This window comes from Sabethes cyaneus, chromosome 2 (assembly GCF_943734655.1).
Source record: "Sabethes cyaneus chromosome 2, idSabCyanKW18_F2, whole genome shotgun sequence".
NCBI classification, from domain to species: domain Eukaryota; kingdom Metazoa; phylum Arthropoda; class Insecta; order Diptera; family Culicidae; genus Sabethes; species Sabethes cyaneus.
In genome coordinates, this window is record NC_071354.1 from 127,089,785 (window position 1) to 127,098,935 (window position 9,151).

General features: G+C 37.9%; 1 pseudogene; it reads right to left on the minus strand.

Moving 5' to 3' along the window:
• Positions 1 to 5,140: 5,140 nt before the first annotated feature.
• LOC128735970 (putative GTP-binding protein 6) lies at positions 5,141 to 7,338 on the minus strand (annotated as a pseudogene).
• Between the last annotated feature and the right edge of the window lie 1,813 nt (positions 7,339 to 9,151).

A 9,151-nucleotide genomic window follows, 5' to 3' on the forward strand; every position in this document is an offset into this window, starting at 1 on the left:
ATATCAGCAAAACCGCGAATCATCGATGTTTAGCTTTTTAGCGAGAAAAAAACAGAAGGAAATATTTTACTTTTGACATCACGCACGCATTGCCAATCCACAATGAGATTTCGTGTGAGTGCGAAAAGAATTGAACATCCTTTTTTAGTTTCGCGGAAGAGCCTGCTCGCACTTGCACGAAATCTTAAACGGGAAGATAAACAAAAGGAAAAAATATTTCCTTCCTTTTTTGTCATGAACAAACCTCAAAATATCAGCAACACTTTGCAGAGCTGCCAGATATTTTTTAAAAGAATTATTCTTTATCGAATTTTAACGCCGAATCACGGAAACAATGATTTTGTGCATTCTGTTTCATCTATTTGGAATTATATTGATTTCTAATATAAACATACAAAAGTTCAAATTAATGGACAAAGTAGTCAAATCCCATTCTAAAAAAAAAAAAAAATATAGGCGAATAAACGCAAAACTAATGAAGCCCATGCGACTCCTACATTTGGCTGTCTGAACTAGGAAAATGATGATCAGTTACAAATTTTCGCTGGACGGATATACAAATCAAAACATTTTTCAATTAAATCTCAGTAAAATGAATATTGCGAACATTGAATTTTCTGCAGCGGGTTAGAAATCTTATTAACCAGCTAGCGCACTGGTGGTTGCAAATGAAATGTGTACTTAGGACAAGTAAATTGAGATCCGGATTTAGTTTAAGTGTGTGTGGTTATGTTTATAGGTTCCAGACCGAAAAATTTAGATCCAGATATATTCATGAAAGTGTTCTATATATTGTTTAAGGTAATTTCAATGATTTTAAGCAAAATTATAACAATATTTCATACAAGGCATGTTGAATCAATGTCCTTATTGTTTAGTATTTATTATGTAATAAAATTATAAATGGTTTTAAATAAAATGCAGGCAAATAAAAATTATAGTAAGTATATATGTTATTTTCTAACCCAACCATAACATTTGATTGATTTCAAAGCGCGCAGTTTTAAAAAAAATTCAAATTCGCTTCTTATGATTTTAGTTTTCTATGTGTTTTGACAGCTCGAAATAAAAATATCATCATTTTTACCGCGGCGCCAACTACTTGTCGAATGAAGCTTTTGTTCACCTATAAACATATCTTTTAACCATGCCGTATTTATAATATATGTGTACAATATGTGGTAAGCTGAAAAAAGCGGGATATCTGGCAGCTCTGCCCAACACCAGCTGCAGGTATCGCAAGCGGGCGCTTCAATCACTTAAGAGAATGCAAGTGGCAATAAGCAGTTAGATGTCGCTAGAGTCATTTTACACACGGTTTACGAAGCTTTTTGTTCTAGCTTGGATGTCTGTTATCTGTGATAAAACTAATGTCAAATTAGTTGGGAAACTATAGTGATGATGTCGCTAAAATTCTACACTAAACTCACAACAGCTAGCATCTGGCGCTAGCATAACGCTTATAGTCCATATATACTAGCGCCAGAGGAACCAAAGGTTGTCAGTGTGCAAATCAAAAGAATCATTAGTTGGGAAACTATAGTGGTGGGGACGCTAGCATATTAGGTGATTTTAATTTGAAATTTTATCCAAGAATTGGGTTGTTTAACGGTATATAGGTTTTAATGGCATATGATGCAGATTGGCATGAAACATAAGAAAACATAAATAATTTTGTTTCTGTTATTGTATAAATGTCAAAATTTTTTTTTTTAATGTTTAATAAGTCAGGTCAATATTTAAGACTACATGCCATCGAAAAACCATTCGCGACATTCGCTGCTTGTTTTCCTGATAGTTTATGACAACCTTTATTCAACATCAACTATAGTCCGCCGTGTTTGCGAAAGCTTTTGACATTTTTTGTTGTCACTGTGATGAAATAACGACCCTGTTGAAATCATCTACGTGTCTTGTGCCTATTTCTTAACGTAACTCACGAACGTCATTATATAAACGCAAGTGTCTTATAATAAAAAATTAAAACAATGCTTTTTAAAAAAACGAAGTCGTGGGCAATTTAAATGCAAAAATAAATGTTGTTATGTGTTCCTGGGAGTGTTCTTCATGGATAAATGTGTCTAAATGTGAAATTTATCGTGCATTAAACAACCCAATAGGCGAGTTCGAGCAAAACTAATAGCAACCGTTCGCTACCTGGTTGTGATTATTGGAACTACAAAAAAAGTGCAATTCCCAAAATGCTTGCTGGTACCTATATAGAACTCGACTTTAAATGTAATATTTTATTGAATTACCAACAGTGGGAATGATGAAAATGGATAATAAAGGTAAGAAAAAGTATTACCTTTCACTTGATATATATTGTTTCTGTTTCGGGAGATTATTAGAGCTTCGCAAGTGAATTTATGTCTACGAACTGATAGGTTATATGTTTGGTTCTTGGCGCAGATTATGCTAATCACGAAAAAAAATTTGAAAACACATTGGAAAACACTGAAGACTGAAAATAATTGGTGATTCTCTATCCAGGATATGTAAACTTTACAGCTGACTCTATGTACTTTTGATTCATGCGGTACAAAATCAAACATTAACATTTTTCTGCCATAAAGTTAATTAATTCGAATATTTTCACTTGCCTTAACGTAAATAAACAAATTTCTTCCAATATTTGGCTATCTAAAATCCTGACAATTGAAAGGGTTAATCAAAAACAGCATTTTATTTCAGCTTTTTTCAAAAATGTATGGAGTTTGACAGCGATTTTACTTTTCATCACTTTTTTTATGCAGCGCCTCCAAGCGGGCGATAGCTTGTCAAAAACGCCTATTCCCAATAAATTTGTTCCTGAATGGATGTCTGTTCTCTGTGACGTAGTTGCGACACACAGAATAAGAATAAAACCACCCCATCGACATCTCTATATCGAGCTGCAGTAAACGTCAGCGACAGCATGTCCGGGGCTCAAAATTTGACAGCGGGCCCAAATCAGACTGCTGGCAGTTGAGTGAAACGCAGTGCTGAATTGCTATCTCATTTTCGCACACACGAGATGTTGGCGGCGAGAACATGGTTGTCTGCCATGGGCTTGAATAAAACCGAATGTCGCACGTCGATTATTGCGGTTTTCAACTGCAATAATAGGTACAGAAACCACCGTTGTACCACTTTGCTTGCGTGATTCTATCGTTGTACACGGTGACAGACATACATACAATTGTACAGGTAGAACGCTGGTACAATTGGGTCCTAAAATTTGTGATAAAAAGATGATTTTTTTAGAAGGAACGATAAAGCTTCCCATTATGACTACCAGAGTATAGTTTTTTCTTTTTTAAAAAGATGCCGAGCATTAAAAATTAAAAAACAAAAATATTGTAATTTATTCTCCCTTGACATTAGAGATCATCCTTGACATAACGAAAATAACACGTTTCTGGCAACAATGATAACTTTTTGTCACTGGCAACTCTGGTTTGACATTAGAGCAGTTGATCGTTTTGACAGTTACAGCTTCGCAGTTGTCTCTTGTGCTTGTCTGCGTTTTGCTGGTCGTGAGGAAGTGGAACATCAAATTTGTACTAGTTATCGGATAAAAGTTTTGATTCGGGCAATGTATTCCAATCCATCGATTCACGGTGCTAGACTTTGTTCAAATCTAGTTTGCGCTAAGAACGACTAAACGATGTCAAACTGATGGCCAACAGTATAATCTCGGTACAATTGACCCCGCAGAACAGTATGAAAAAACGCCAGCCGAAACTGACACCGTATAATCAATCAGATTGGTATGTTCTGCTACTCCGACGTGAATCAGCAGTAGGGCGAACGGCTGACCAAAAATTTATGTGCGTTTCTAACCAAGCACGGTCGCATCTCGATGGCGGGTGTTGCATCCGAAAACTGACTTTTTGCAACTTTTGACTTTTTGATACACTATCACATGAACGTGAAGGTAAACAAAAAGTTTTCCGTGACATTTCAAGACATACTATGGTTTCTTTTTATAATTCGTGTTGTCTAGACATCGCTTGACACAACCATGCACAGGTATCCAGCTTTCCACGAGCGATAATGGCGGATATTGAGCACAAGTGGGCACAATCTTTTGACATTCATTGGAGGAGCGTCGAGTTCGCCCTGACGGAGTTACTATGGATACATGCATGATTGTTTGTTGTTCGAGAGTAAAATGTAAACATTGTTCAATTTAGCAGATCAGCGATTAATAGATAAATAAAATTAATTACGACTTGTTAGCTTTAAGACACAACTCGCCGGTTAATTCGGTTAATGTTACAGCTTGGATGACAGCCATTGCTACTGTGTTACCTGACTCACTGCGAATATGCGTTGTGTTCGCGGGATCGTGTTGGTTCGAAAGGTTTCGAAAAATATCGCCCTTGTATCGAAAATATCGTTAATTTTGATCACTAAAAATAACGTACTTAAACGTTATATTTCAAGTGCGAGTAGTACGCAATAATTGTATTGTGAAACTGAATTGTTATTTATGCAACTTTTTACAAATTAAATGCAATAACAAAAGCACAACTTATAAAAAATCGTTTGTTATCGATATTAACTGCATATGCGTTATAAACGAATTAAACGTATGGTTATGTTCTATTTCAATAATACGCATATTCGCAGTGAGTCAGGTAAAACAGTAGATTCGTTAAAATTAGACACCAACAATTATTGATTTAAGTTTTTTGTGGTCGTAAATTTTAATGTTGAAATGCAATTGGCTGCACATTAAAATCGTCTTTCAAGGTTTTCATATATTCGAGCGCTTTGAAAGCGTGATGGACCTGGTTATTGAATACAAAAAGTCGAATTTTTCGTTCAATAAGATAATATTTTTTCATTCTTGCTATCAACCAGTTGTGTGTTTATTTACATGAACTAGACTTAATTACTTTGCACAACTCGTTGTATTAATGGATGAAGTTAGGCGTAGGCTAACGAAGCCCTTTTCTAAACAAACAGATGCCGAAACTGTTGTAGTTTGGCTTCGGTAATCACCGCTCCGACCAGCAGCCGCTGACTATCCCGAGGATCGGCAGCCGTTTCCGTTACAGCTGCATTCTTGTATAGCCTAGCCACCTCTTGGCCGCCCATAGGAACGCGTATAATAAGCTTTTGGCGACCGGTAACGACCAGAATTTGCCGCTCAATTTCTTGCAACTGTACATGGACGATGACATCGGCAAGTATCGATCAGTCCCGTCGGGATATCCGCCATAAAACCGAGGGTGTCCATAGAGTACTTCCAGCTTGCATGGAAGCCAGCCAGCATGAGCCGTTACATCCAACGTGGCAAATAGCTGATTTCGCGGTTCGAGAGATTTTTCCTCGGTGAAGGCTTTAATCAGAGAGGTTTTACCGGCACTGGTGTAGCCAACGACAGCAACAATTGTATAGGCTTTCTGTTTGCGTCTATTGCGGAGCAAATCGCGATGCGACCGAATAGATGCCAGTTCATTTTTCAGCTTTCTTTCGCGGATGCGAAGCATGTGCCTTTGTGATTCGGTAAGATAAATACGACTTTTAGTACTGAGTCTTGATTCTTCATCTGATTCCAAATGTATGGAATTTCGGCCATTGCAACCTGCAGTTTAGCTTCAGTGCTTATGGCATGCAAGCGCAGAATCTGTATTACTACAGAATAACGGTCCATTACGGGAAGTTTAAAATGTTCTTCTAGTATCTGCTTTTGCACCAGAGACAAAGTGCCCTTACTGACAAATACACAAGTGATTAACGTTCCAGAAGTTTGCAGGTTTTGCAAACACATTTTAATTTCTTCCAGTTTCCCAACGCCAAAAAGATGCTTTTTATCTAGCGATTCCAGCGGAACTTTCAGGGCGTACTCTACTGTCCATTTGGGTATCGAACGAACCAACGCTTCCGCCTCCGCAAGTTGATGTTCTGATTTGCTGGAAGACTTTTTCGGTCCCCACTTTATGTATGGTTGAATGATAAACACGTTTTGTTCGTTGTGCAGCCTTTTCTGCACTCGCATGGCATTGTTGGCAATGGTGTCGTAGTCGGCATCATCCAAGCTGAACTCATCTAAATCTGCTCCATCGGTCGAACCAGCGATCTCTCTGTTGGTACTCTTAAATTTCCCTTTATACCCAGGTAATCGCACGAAAGAATTCTATGGACGAAATTTTTTTTCCTCTAAAAACTGTTTGATCATTGCAGTCTTCTTGGATCCTCGCCAAATAACAGCTTCGGTTCGGCTCTTCAATAGAAAACCAATCGACATAACGGCCAGTTTCTTTTCGGCACTGGTATAAACCGGTACCCATCCTTCTTCGCATTGGTGAACATCGTGATCCTCTAGTCCTAGTAAGAATGGAACTCTGGGACCGCACAGATTAATGTCTAATAAGCCAACCTAAACGAAAGTGTTGATTAAAAAACATGATTATATTTTGCCAATTCAAATGACTCACCTTATAACCGGATTCCGATAAGGTTAACGCGATCTGAAAAATTAAACAATGTTTACATTGTTACACTCGAACAACAAACAATCATGAATGTATCCATAGTAACTCCGTCAGGGCGAACTCGACGCTCCTCCAATGAATGTCAAAAGATTGTGCCCACTTGTGCTCAATATCCGCCATTATCGCTCGTGGAAAGCTGGATAGTTTGTCTATGTAAGGTTGCCCAAATGTTTATTTTTTGTTCAAAATTTTACAAAATTAAAAAAAAAGGTTTTTAACGGCAATAGCCTAAAAATATAAAATTGAATATCAAAATATGTGTTCCTAACCCTAACCTCATCGATTCAAGCTAAAAACGACATAGGCCTTTAGGACCCAATTGTATGTCTGTCTCTGGTATTAGCTGATGTTAGGAGATAAAGGTGCCAGTTAGCTGCAATAGTAATAGTAATTTTATCAATCAATGAACAGCCATTTTATTAATGACAGAAAGAATATTTTTGCAAAATATTAATTCGTACTCACTTACCTTACATGTCCGACTTCAAACTAAGCCCAGTCAATCATCTCGCACATCACCCTCCTCTAGTCCTCAATCGCAATCGCCCTCCGAGAGCATCCGAGGGCGCCAGGGTATGAACACAACCGATCCGGACGTCCGGATGGACTTCATCGATTGTACGTTTGGTCAGTTCATCGGAGCTAATGCCGGGTTGTTTACTACCGGTAATTTTGATACCCGCAATCTTATCCGATTTGCTGGGTTGATGATGGTTCCTTGATATGTGTTTGCTGCTGGTTGCAACCAGTATAGGGCCAAAGAATGTGGTGGCTCTACCAGGATCGGAACATTCGGAATGACTTTTCCATCGACCGGCTTCACTATAATCGTACCTGACGTCCAGTTCATCGATTCGTTGTTGCTTTTACTAAATTAATATTAAAGGATGATAAACCACGCTCGCGATGCTGAATCGGGGATTTATTTTATTTGTAAACTCACACGAAAGATGGAAACAAACGCGAACAATATTGATAAGAGAAAATTCGGAAAATTCCTGTCTTGAACTTCGTCGTTTTATTGTTGCAGATGACACTGCCTTCGCATTTTAATTTTTAATTTTACGAGATCGGCGAAAATTTTAATCATTTAATCTCATTACGAACGTTACGAACAGTCAACACCAAAACCGACAAAACGTGTGCGAGGCGTGCAAGATTGCCGTTGCCAGCAGTAAAAGAGATTTCCTAAACTGCTCGCACTTACAGCAAATCTCATGCCGAACTGTCAACGAGTGATGTGATGACAAAAGCAAAATTATTTTACTCCCTTTTCCACGTAATCACAATCAGTGTTGCTATTTTCATTTGAAATGCAGTAAAATCCCGCCCATGTGGCGTAAAATAGCGGGCTGCGAGCATAATACAAGAGCAACATTTCAAATAGGCCGAAGTCAAAACTGACAGTTTCGAGAAAATCGATATTGAAACTTGAGCATCATTTTTTAACTCTTTATTTGATATAAACAGTGTTGCTTAGAGTTGAATGTCACATTATGATGCAAAAACATATTAGTTTAATGTGTAATGCAACAACTAGCAGAAAAAACATTGATTTACTTTGTAATTTGCAAAAATATGCGTTTGGCCGTTTTCGGAGATCATTCGGTAATACGACTTTTTCATAAGGCTGATTTGATTATCAATTGTTGATGGGGCCTTTGACATGAGGCTTTTATTTACTGTCAGTGGTGATATGATTTTGGTATTGGGCCGTTTTTTAGACAGCTTTTCGCGTTTGGCCTTTTTTTATCACGTTGTTTTGAAGAGCAATGGCTAGAAAAGGTTAAAAATTCGTAACTGGGACACCGATCAGCTTTATTATTTCTACTAGAAAAGTTGGGGTTTAATTTCATCGGCAAATCTGCCACCGTTGAACAGGTTTGTGAAGCGGAACGTGTTACCCGTGAGGTGCGGCAGTGCGGCAGTCGCTATTGGTAGTGTGAAGCAGCAGCAGTTCATTCATTTAGCATTTCTAACTCACCACAGCGCGCAAGTGCATCACGCCTTGGCAGTTCAGCGATAGTAAATGTCTCGGGCGCGCAACTAAGGAACTCTGTCCGGTTCCTCCACAGGTGATATATATATATATACAGCGAAATAGCTTTTTTCGTGTAAGCCGAAAAGTAACTTAAATTTTTGTTGCCGCGCAGGCTTAAATACTAAACATGTCGTGTCTGTGAATGACCGTGTTATTTATGCAGGTAGCATCGTATTGTTTTTTTTCGGTCGTCCGTCGAGTCTCTCGCGCAATTGTACGGCGGGGATCATCTTCGCATCAGCAGCAAGCAGCAGAAATCCCACAACAAAAAATAGGGCCGAATGCAAAACAAAACACAAACTGCGTATAGGCTTTTTCATACAGAATGGCCGAAGCACAAAATGAAAACTTTGTTGCCAGTTTTCACATAAGGCTTTTTCAAATTTGCTTTTTAAGAGTCATAAAGTTTTCAAATCGCTATGATGTTTGGTATTATTATAGATACTTAAAAAAGCTTTAAATATAACCAAAAAACCAGTTTTTTTATATTTTGCACTTGGGCCCTATTGAAATGTTGCTCTTGAATATTACACAAATTGCACGTAAATGATGATGTGCACCATTTATGTGTAATATTACATCAATTTGTGTGTAAATTTTACGTCGAAACTGTGGTAATATT